A 12,486-nucleotide genomic window follows, 5' to 3' on the forward strand; every position below is an offset into this window, starting at 1 on the left:
GGGAGGGTGGTTTAATAGATCTGTTATATCAACCTGTTGATTGATAGAAATTTAGCTTTAATTTTTATGATGCTTTTATTGTTATTTGTATATTATGCTGTAAAATAAAATAAATGCATTTCATAAATTGCCTCTTGAAATAATGCTCCTTTTGTTAGCAATAAAATGGTAAGTGATGTCTGTAATACATCTTCCTCTCATCCTCTCATGAGAATGAGAGGAAGTGGTCTCAAGAGATGGAATCTGGAAGTCAAGGCCACTGAAACCACTGTTGAAAACCATGGAGAAAGATCCATTAAAGTGAAACTCTGATCAGGGTTAATGTTAAGGCAATGTTGAGGGTTGTAGGTCTTGTTGAGGGTTGTAAATCATGACTTTGCAATGATTTCTTGATATGACAGCAGAGAAGAGAGCTGAGGAACCAGGGGAACCAAACTGGGCTGGCAGAGGGCTGGGGCCTAGAGGAGGGTATGTACAGATAAACACCTGCCCAACCCTCATATCCCACTGACAAGAAAATTCTGGACTTCTTGGACAGCCAGTGCGGTGCAGATCTTAGAGCGCTGGCCTAACATTCAAGCATTCTGGATTCCATTTGGCCATGAAACTCAATGACTGACTTTGGGTCAGTCACTGATTCTTAGCCTAACCTTCCTCATGCTGTTGCTGTGAGGATAACAGAAAGAACAGGAAACTCTTGTAAGCTGCCTTGGGTCCCTTGCCACAGGATAACAAGGGGCTTTATATAAACACTCTGACAGAAAAATTAATCTCACTTGTATGGTCTCTTGCTCTGGCCCAGATAAAAGTGGTGCAAGAGGAGCAGAGATGCCACCACTGACATGTTCTGTGCCTCTCAAGCAAGCAAGTGGTAGCAATGATGAGAAAGAAAAGTAGGAACTAAAGCAGCTGCCACTGGTGATGAGAAGGGAGACTCACTGAAGAAGGAGAGCACTGAGGATGCATTGCCAAAAGGCCCTCAACACCTGGAACCAGCAGTGGGTAGATGAGTCCCCCATGGAACAAGAGCTTTGGCACAGTTTTCTTGCTCAGTTCCCTGTGCTATTTAGCACCATTCTGGATTTTCATTGGGATGATACTAGGTCATACGGCCCTTTATTAGTGGAGGAAATTAATGAAGATGGGAGACATAGACTGTCCTAGGAGAATAGTCAGCAGTGGCTCTAAAATACAAGGATGAATTCATGCCATAACAACTAAATTCTAATTTCATGGAAAGAGATTTTGCAATGATATAATTAAACAACACAATCAATTACCAGTTTTGATGGTCTGTCACAGGCCTTTTCTGGTGAACCCTATTTGTTGCAGGAGGAACTATGATGGCTGACATTGTACTCAAATCAATAGCTCAGAATGAATAAAGGCAATCAAAGTAATGGACATCTGAGTCTACAATTCCTGAGGAGATTAATGTGATAACAAATGTGGATATGTAAATTATGTATTACATTGCACTTGAACATTCCTTATAGGATTTTTTCTTGTGGTCTTATAGTTATAAATAGTAGAATTTCTTTGCATGTTGATCTCAAGCACACACATTTCTACGTTGTACTGTGCTTTTCTGAAGGGAATGCTGAGGGGTCTCAGGCTAACTAAAGCAGACTCTGTTTTCTTTCTTTCTTTTTTTCCCTAATAGCCTATTAACTGCTTCACTGACTCATGGAGTTGATATTTCCTACTCTGTGGGATTATTAATATTATTGTTATGTTCATGTTAGACATTAGGCTTCCTATTTCAGGGATATGTCAATGCAAGAAAGTCTTTTTTTATATGGGAACCAGATATGAGAATGCTGATGAGATGTCTTCTAAAATTATTAACCCATTATTAAGTTTGTCCTTCTCACCCTGCAATATGCAGTTTAGGAAACATGATATGGTATGCAATTGAACACAGGACTGGCAGGGGAGGGTGAAAAATATAAGATGTTTCAGTAAGCGCTTCCTTAACTACACATCATGGTACAAGGATGGAGACCTTCATAATACTGGCCTGGTAATTTTTTCCAGGAACTTTCTTCTTACAATTAGATCTAGTCCCCTCCTCTATCCACAAAAGCCCATGGAAACTAATGAATTCAAATGCCCTGGGGTTAAAAGAGGAGTGTGAAATGGGAACTTAAATTCTACTTGCTCCAAACTAATCCAGAATCTTGTATGTCACCACAGGACTAAATAGGTGTATGTACTGAGTGCTGAACCATATGATTTTGTGGGGGGGGGGGCAAATCTATATATTATGGAGGAGACAACATATTGCACTTTTTTCTTGTGTAAACTTGAACCATACTTTTTAAACACCTAACAAAGAAAGCTGCAACAACCCCTTTTTACGCCTCTCCTTGTCTTTTAATTCTGACTCCCTCAATAGCAATGAAAAGATATGAAATTTCTTTTTATATAGTTAGTTTTCCTCATTAGCTGATACTAACTGGTCTTCAAGATGTAACTGTATTTCCCAGAAGTAAAGGCCATAGCTAGAACAATAATATAGCCCGTAGCTAGCTATATGCTCTTGTTTGTTGTGGATATATCTGCATTTGTGTTCTTGGTGGTCCCTTCAGAGGCTGCATGAACCAGAAGATCATGCAATGGTGATGCAGGGATGGAAGATCCATGGCCCCTGGGCTTGGTTTAGATGTGGATGTTTCAGCCTATTCTCAGTTTACGCAACTGTTGAATAGGTTCGCTGGTAAGTTTGTTGTGTTTTGCTTGCATCTTAATATGAAATCAAAAAAGTGAATGTACATTTAAATATGAACACTGAATGCATTTCATCTAAAAAAAGTTACTAAGTATACATCCTCTGAAAGCAAGTGTCTCTAAAGTTTTTCTCTGTTGAAAAAAAAGATGACAACTTTTTGAGGCAAGAACTGTCACACCCTTTGATGTCATTGTTCTGTGCTGTCCGATCACCTCTGACCTATGGTGATCTTACCAATGAAGGTCCTGCAAAATGTCCTGTCCCTCCCAGCTCTTCACAGACCTTGTAAACTCAAGGCTGTGGCATCTTTTACGGAAGCAATCCATCTCATATCTGGTCTTCTCCTGCTGCCTTCAACATTCCCTCTCTCCAGTGAGTGTTGCTTTTTCATAGTAAGCCCAAAGTACAACAGTTACACTATGGTAATTTTTGCTTCCCAGACTAATTCTGGTTAGAGTTGATCTAGGATCATCTTTCTGACCTACTCAGGGTATTCACAGAGCTCTCGTCTGGCACCATGTTTTGACACCATTTTCTTCCTGTCAGCCTTTTCCACTGTGCAGCTTTCACACCCATGCATAGTGATCAGGAATACAAGAGTGTGGATGACCTTAGCCTTGGTCTCCAGTGAAATGCCCTTGCACTTTTATTTTCTTTAAATTAACAATTGAGCCAAGGTGCGCAAAATCTTTCACTGTAACAATCCTTCATTGTTGACACCGAAGTTGTGCAATTCTGCTACTGCCACGGTTTTTCTCTTCTTAATGATCAGCTGCAATGTACATCCAGTTACAGTCCTGCTTTTGAACCTCCCCACTTGTTTGCCTTTCACTTTCAACAGGAGTTGCTTCAATTCATTTTCATTGCTGCTGTCTCCCAGGAATATGGTATCATCTGCATATAGTAAATTCTTGATGTAATTTTTTACTCCTTTTATGCTCCAGTTTTCAGTCCTCCTTCCTCTGACCCTATCCCAGTTTCCCTTATGATATGTTTTTCATAGAGATGGAAATTACACCATTGTCCAATGTCTTTGCCTTCAGAAAACCCTTTTGTTTCTCCATCGTCTGTCTCAGCTGCAGCTTCTTGTCCCTGATACAATTTAGACACCAGGTCAATCAGATGCTGAGGCAGAAACATTTTTTTCAGGACCATCCATTGTTTCTTGTTATCCACCCAGTCAAAGGCTTTGCAGAGACTGCTCTTTCTCTGAGATGATTTGGTGTACTCCAGTAGCCAACATATATTTGCAATACACATCTTCTTTTTCAGAATCCAGTTTGAATATCATGACTTTTCTTGCTCTATACAGGTTAAAATTCTTTGTTGCAACACCTTGTGCTTCACTATAATTGGATAGCTGAATTTTGTATTTGTTTGAAAGGTGAAGATCAGGTCAGCTTCCGTTAGAGTTCACAGTGACCAAGCTCTTCAAGCATGTGCAATTTAGCACTCCTACCTAAAGCAGAGTTTTGTTCTCATTTGTTACACAATCAATGCTAATTCATTTCAACTTTCTATATTATGCTATCCAAGCCCTGCCACACATACAAAAAAGTCTTTACCAGCAGAAGTAACAGTACTAGCTGTTTTTTTCTCTTAGGATTAATCACAAAAATAAAAGGGATAGTGTGGGAGTTAGTACATGATTCTACTCAAGGTAGCAATGCAACATGCTAGCATTAGGATTCTGAATTTCAGAAGAAAACAATGTTTGGCCAGGAGATATGATGAATTCCTATCAAATTTTCTGTTTAACAGGAGAGGGTAAGCAAACATCAGTGTTAGCCTGAATTACTTAGAATATATCCCACCTTATCACAGTAAAACAAGCAAAGCTCTTAATAAATAAAACTAACAAATAGGTTTCAGCCAACCAAAGTTAAGCACATTTAAGTCCAATTGATTTCCCATGGGCATGCTAAGTACTTGCATTAATCATTCCCATTGAAATCAATGTGACTTAAAGTGGGTTAATTCTGGTTACATTGTAACCAATATGTACTAAATGGATTTCAATAGGAATATTGATATTTCTCTTCAGAAGAAATGAATAAATTTGCTTCACATTTTGATTTAGGAACAATTTAGGTATAGAGGAACCGTTAAATAATGGACTTATTATTAGCTTGGATTTGTCAATTTTTATACTTTCCATTTCCATCCTCTTCAGATTGAATCCAAACTCAGATATGCTTAGTAAGTATGCCCATTGAAATCAATTAGACTTAAGTTAACCATGTTAATTTACCCTATTTGTCTGTTTGTTTCTATACAATCTAATCCCTACTCAAACACTCCAACTAATATTTCTACAACCAAATTTTATACTATATTTAGAATATCAAAAGTTACTAATTCAGGTGGCATGTAACTACTCCAATAATTAATAAAAAGACTCTAATTTTTTGTTATACCAAGGTCTTCCTGTTCCATAGTAATTTGCAATTTTGTTTATAAGTATATTGAACCATAGCAAACCTTTATGATTGCAATGCAACATGTATACGAGCAAGGTAATGATAATATATATAGGCAGTACCTAAATGACTGCTTTTTTCCTATTAGATTCATTGCAACACAGGATTCATCCAGTGATGAACAAAAACTTTTGCTTCCAGGGAAGGTCAGGTCAGTGGAACTCTCTTCTATGATGAATGCTCTATGGTGATATTCTAAAAATGAATGTCTACTTCTGACAGATGTTCAGGAACTTCCAGCTTCTCATTGGGTTAGCACTAGGGAGCAGAGAATACTTTCTGGATTCTTGAAAAGTATGTATTATCTCCAAAACAAAATCACAGGTCCTGCTGAGGGGATTGGGCCCATTTCTCTCAAAATACAGCATTCCAGGGTGGAAGAAGAGGTGGGGTGAGAATGCTTAGCTGAAATGCCAAGACCAGCAAGCTTCAAGATAAACCAAGCTGTTGGTAAGAACCAGATGACCTTTACTTTGTCAGGAACAACCAGCTGAACAGGGATGATCAATGGAGGAATGTTATATCTGGATCAATCCAGTTGTTCAGCACCAGATCAAGAAAACTAATTAAGTAACAGTGATGGTTTAAAATAGACAAGGGCATACTACCATATGTTTTGCATACCACCCCTTCATAGGTGAATAGAAAGAGAGAACCATCCCAGCTGCTGGATTGAGACAGATGCCTGGTATTTTCAGCTGGCTGGCAAGAAAGCACTTCGAAAAATTTCTAGAGACTGTTGGCCATTGAGGGTTGAGAGTAATGACACTGTTCTAATGCTGGGTGGAAAACAACAGAATGAAATTCAGAGGGGCAAAAGCCAAGTCGATCACCTAACAAACAAATAAAAATAAAAATCAGTTGAATCAATACAAGACAGGGAGTACTTGGCTCAACAATACTAAGAGTGAAAGGGACCTTGGAGTAAGTAAATATGAGCCAGCAGTGTGATGCAGCTGCAAAAAAAGGCAAACACTATTTTGGGATGCATAAGCAGAGGTATCATTTCCAGAAAGTGGAAAATACTAATTCCCCTCTACTCTGCATCAGACAGGCCTCACCTGGAATACAGTGTTCAATTTTGGGCACCCAGGTTTAATAAGGATGTTGATAATTTGGAGCGAGTTCAGAGGAGGACAACAAAGATGATTCAGGGCCGGGAAAATAAGTCTTATGATGAGAGGATGAAAGAACTGGGCCCATTCATCCTTGAGAAGAGAAGACTACAAGGTGACATGACAGCATTCTACAAGCCTCAAGAAGAGAAGACTATGAAGAGCTATGATAGCACTGTACCTCATAAAGAGGACGGAAAAATCCTCTGCTCACTTATCCCTGAGTGTAGGACACAGAACAATGAACTTAACCTACAGTACCCCAGGTGCAGGCTAGACACAAGGAAGAACTTCCTGACTGAGACAGCAGCATGACAGTGGAACCAGCTGCCAAGAGAGACTGTGTGCTCTTCCACATTATAGGCATTCAAGAAGCAATTGGATAGTTCTCTAATCGGGATGGTGTAATTGGCATCCTGCACCAACAAGGGGTTGAACTGCATGGCCTTCTTGGCCCCTTCTGAACCTACTATTACATGATATGTCTATCTGTCTGGGTACTTAGCTGGTCCTGCTTGCTTATCTTTTGTGTAGCAAATAAACAGCCATTACAATAAACCTCAGGAAACTCTTGTTAGATGAAAATAGTCAGATTAAAAGTCTGCCTTTAGAAGTTTGGACTGTGCTGGGCAGTCACAAGTTCAAAACAAATGACATATGACCATTTCTAAAGCACAGATTAGGGTGCCAGTCTATTCCCAATCCATGAAAGTCTCGCATGTATTCAAGTCTTAAATCCATGCCATTCAGTTTCCATAAATTAAAAACAAAAAACAAACAAAAATCTGCACCTTGTAAAATCTTAGAAAAATATTCCAGTGCACACACAACTGATGCAATTTTTCCTAACATAACATGTATTTGTATGCAATTCCCCCCAGTATACACATGGTTGTACATGATATAAGAAACAGAAAAAAATGTGTATATTTTGTTCAGACTGGAACTGCAGCAGAAAATCCAATGATGTGTGTGTCATCAGAAGGCTAACTGTGTTCAAAAATACATATTAGTCATGGAAGTTTGAATTAAGTTGGTTCACTTAAAATGCAGATTAAACAAAATCCCCCCACATCCTTAGTTTGAACAATGAGAACTGTTCAAAGACAAATTCTGACTACATACAACAGAGAATTCTCAGATCTTGTTGCCACAGTTTTGTTGATTTAAACAGTGATGTTCTCTTCTAAAGGCAGCATGTTTGAAACAATCAGGGAAGAGAAAGCTTTGCAGCTTTGTGGAGTGCTTGCAAACCAAGTTGGCAGATAAGAGATAAGGTTCCAAAGCAGATTGGAGCCATCTGTTTGACCGAAAGCTTCTCTATAATGTAGGAAGCTAATTACTCTTGTGTCAGCTTCATATGGCATTCCAAGACAAACATGGCCCCAGAAATTAAGGCTCTACCATTTGATAAATGTCATATTAAAAAGTAATAAGCTCTGCATACAAAAACAGGATGGAAGGATGTACATAATAATTAAACCTGAATTTAGAAGGGGTTCATCCTTCAGTATACAAGGCAGATTTTTAAATGCGGTAAGTTAAAGCTCCTTGCAGCTCTCCTTGCTGCTTGAGGCACATACATTTTATGGATCTGTATTCTTTCTGAATAATCTAAAAAATAAATTCCTTTTGACAGTTGGCCTTTTACAGTCTATTCTGCCCAAGCCCAGGATAAAACAGGGTGCCAAATAAAATAAATAACTGTATCCCTGATAAGCAACAGTAGAGCATTTCTGGGAAAACTAATCTTGCTGTGGGAGTTATGATGGATATTTTGAATGGGCTGTGCTCTCAAAAACTGCTTAGGCACTTACACCCATTAATAATACAGTAGCTGGAATGGCACATGTGAAAGGCCAATGTCATCAAATTATTCTGAATCTGTTTGAGAAGATTCTGCCTTCTGGTTTGTCTTCTTGGTTCTGACTTGCCTCTTGGTCCTAACTACCGCTTTGTCCTTTAACTATGGTCCCCTAATATTATTCCTGGCACCCAAGTCCTAGGGCTCAGTTCTGACAATAGTCTGAGCTCAGTACAAAAAAATTGGCTTATCTATTTGCTTGTCAATGTATTTATTAAATGCATGTTCAGCCTTTCCTGGAACAAGCATAAGGCCACTTATAAAATCCCCTCTCCTCTCCATTTTTCCTCACAACAACCCTGTGAGGTAGGCTAGGCTGAGAGTCAGTGACTGAAGTCATCCAGAGAGCTTCATGGTCAAATGGGGATTACAACTCGGATCTCCCAATCCCCATTCCATTCTAACCCAATCTAACCAGTGCCACACTGACTCTCAGGCATGGATTTCCTATGTTCCTAACAGACAATGGAGAGCAGTCTTGAAAATTGGAGGTAATGGGGTTGACAACCTATGAATCAAATGTGCATTAGAATAAGCAGTATAGTATCAAAGTAATTACAAATATCCATGAGTATGCTCCTGCTGCTGCTCTCAATCTTATCCTCACAACCACAACCCAGTGAGCTCCATAGCTTGGTGGGGACTAAAACCCAGTTCTCCCAGGTCCCATTCCCACACTCTTCACTACTATGCCGCACTGGCCATTTCACCTCTTCAGTACTGGCCAGAGTATTTTGCTGCCTGAAGCTATCAAATGGCATTCTCTGACCAACACTTTCAACATGTTTCCTTCTTCTGCTCCCACTCATAGTGCTGAGGGAACTATCCCATACAGCAGGGCCAGCTCTGTCCAAATTTCTGGAAATAACAGACTATAGAGCCAGCAGCTGTCAAGTCATGGTGACCCAATGAATGAAAGCCATTGAAAGCTGACAGCTCCATTCAGCTCTCCCAAGGTCAAGGTTGTGGCTTCCATCTCATATTTGGTCTTCCATTTTGTCTTCTGAACTTGACTTTCCCCAACATGATTGTCTTCTCCAGGGAGTCTTCATACTCATGATTTGGTCAAAGTATGATAGTTTCAGAAATGTCACTTTTGCTTCTAAGGAAAGCTCTGGCTTGATTTGATCAAGGACACACTTCTTATCTTTCTGTCTGTCCAGGGTATTTGCAAAGCTCTCCTCCAACACTATGTTTCAATTTTTCTGCCTGTCAGCTTTCTCCATTTGGCTTTTACACCCACACATTATAACTGGAAATACAATGGCTTGGATGATTTTGACCATGGTTTCTAATGAAACAACCTTACACTTGACAATCTTTTCCAGTCCTTCCAAGTCTCAGTCTTCTTCAAATTTATTGGCTGCAGTTTCATCATAGGGTTTATGAGATGAGAGAAAGTGGATTACCACATCCTGCTTCTGTCCAGTATTAACCAGAGTTGGTCTGAGTGGCATTACTGTTGTCTGCAAAATCTTCCAGTGTTGTCACCTTCAACTTCTGCTGCTGCCCAATAGCTGCCTTTCAGAAGTTTCTCTACCCCTATCACCATTAATGAGATCCATTCTCCTTTTGCTGATGTAACCGTTACTTCTGAAGTGGATGCATCTTGGTTTGGTGTTTCAGCTTTGACCATTCTGCCTTGTATGACCCTGCTAGGAAACCAGCCTGGTGAGACCATTTGGCCCCTCTCATGGCATTGCTCTCAGCTTCCTTGACACTGTCAAACCACTGTACCATGTCAAGGTGTGCATCCAAGGGTGTCTGTGCTAATTACCTAAGTAAAAAAGTTTCTGAACTAAACCTAATATAAATCTGAAATCGAACTGCCTTTGAAAGCACCTTGATTATCTTTGATTAGATGAAAGAAACTCCCACGATTATATTTTTCACCAATACTATTGGTTTGCTGTATGTGCAAAGCTACCAGAGAACCTTAATTAATGAGGATTTTTCAACCACAGTTCCACAAAGCATGACCAGAAATTAAGAGTACATATAACAGATCATAAAAGGATAAATGATGTCTCTTCCTTTGGCAGTCAGTATAATTTAGACAAGAGAGATGGGTTTACATAAAATTTAAAAACAGGAATACAGCAGATGTCAAGAGGAATGTGTATATACTTACAAAATAATAAACTTGGCTCTCCCACCAAGCAAAATGATTGTTGACAACAAAGAGGGCATTCAAGTTGTGATTACACACAATTTTCAGGAGAAGTGGCTCCTGAGAGAATAGGCTTTGCTGAATGTATTGATCTTTACTCACTTCTTGTAGTAGTTTTATGGCATGGTAATCTTAGCACTTTTCCCCATTTCACTGTCAAGCAATGTACTTATGTAGGCATTGAAACATATATTGCTAGGAGCAATATCACCACCCAGGGTGACATTCTCATCAGCTTTTATTCACCTGCTCAGGCTTCTTGTGGTCAAGAATGTGAAAAAACCTTTTCAAGAAGGTGCTGGTGATTCGGAATGCAGCATGCCTGATTTAGAGGTTACTGGTTACTGGATCCAGTGTGCATGATCTTCAGTGACAAATATCACTGCTTTAAATATCAAGAAATTAAAAGTCATGGTTTGCTCATGCTGAATTCCATGGGATTTAAACATGCTTGTGTTTGGACTATGCCTGAATTTTCTTGTGTGAATTCATCATAATAAAATAAGTTAAATTGTTATGGTTAAACAGAATAAATGGGCAATCTTATGGCTGCCAGATGCTGCCTGGGAAATTCAGAGCCCCAGCTCTGACCTCAGAAATATAGTCTGCAATCAGAGCTGGAGCTCCAAACTTGGAACAATCTTCCCTTGCCCTCAGAGCCTATGTGGTTCTTTTTGTGCTGGGTGTGGGTCTGAAGCTACAAGACCAACCTTGGAGCTGTTTTGAGAAAGCATTTCAGGACGGAGGAGACAGGGAGGGAAGCAGTGAGCTTCTTCCAAGGCATAATAGATCCTAGTGGCAACTCAGCTTATCCTTCTTATCCTCCCTAAGCAGGCTCAGAAGATTTAGATAACCAAAATCCCTGAAAGCCTCTTTGGACATTGAACAAACATGCTGAGACTAGTGATGGCCTGCTTATGTGGAATTCAGTTTTCTTAACTAAGGAAAGTCAAACTGAGGCAAGACAACTTGGAACACAATAAATGGCTCCAAGTGATGAAGGCGATCCACAAGATGATGCTTCTGGAAGCTCAGATGAAGAGATGATGGAAGTGAGCACAGATTTAAAGTCTGTTGAAGCAGCTGATGATTTTCTATCAAATGCAAATGCGCACTCGTTAATCAGGAAAACCATGAAAGTGACCTTCACTTCTGCGCTCCTTTGGTCCACAATATGGTTTTCATAATCCTTTGTGTTTGAAGATCTATGGGCATCCCCAGTGGATTGTACGTTTATTGACCTAACAGCTTGATTCTATACATGCTTACCCTAAAGTATGTCCCATTAACAAAATAGAACTTCCCTCCACATAGATATATATAACATAGTATCCAAAACTACAAAAGCTACCTTTGCTTTCAAAATCCCTCCATGAAAGAACCATTTAGGGGGTGGCATTTTCTAAACATACTTTGGATGTACAAGGTATATAAACAGAAATTACAAGAAGTGCACAAACTAGCAATTTAGTTGGGAGAAGATGTAAAATTATCACCTTTGGGTTGTATCAGTAATTTGCTGTTTTAGTTTTATTGTGAGTTGCCATGAGAATATTTGGTGCAACAGAAATGGCTTATATGAATAAAAACACCTATCAAGCTGGTGTCCTGCCCTCTGCCCACATGCCCAGTTACCTTCCTAAGAATTGTCAGTTCAGTCCAAGATCAAGTCAGGTGGGAGTCCAAAAGAATACCCAGAAAACAGGCCAGGAATCTAGACACTGATTAGTTTCAACAAAGTCAGAGAATGTGGATAACAATGCTTGTTGAGTGCCACAAAAAGCAGCTCTGTCTGAACTAATTTATAACCAGCTGGAAATCAGCACGGCTGGCTAATTATGTCCGTGTGCCATTTCATGGAAACTCCTTGTTCAGGCTGCTTGGACTTCTGTTGAAGCCATGCACTCCTTCTCCTTTCTAAGGAGTAAATTCCCTCTGCTTCTGGCTCCTGCTCTTGGGGAACCATGGGGACTGCCCACAAGGGGCCTGGTTTCTGTGGGAATTCACCCCTGCCTCTCCGCATTCATGCTGTAGCTAGGCACGCTACGCTCAGCCAATAGTATTGTAATTTACCAACCAATAGTATTGCAACTTACTCAGCTAATAGCATTGTACTTCACCTGTGT

This window comes from Varanus komodoensis, unplaced genomic scaffold, assembly GCF_004798865.1.
Source record: "Varanus komodoensis strain SLA01 unplaced genomic scaffold, ASM479886v1 scaffold17, whole genome shotgun sequence".
NCBI classification, from domain to species: domain Eukaryota; kingdom Metazoa; phylum Chordata; class Lepidosauria; order Squamata; family Varanidae; genus Varanus; species Varanus komodoensis.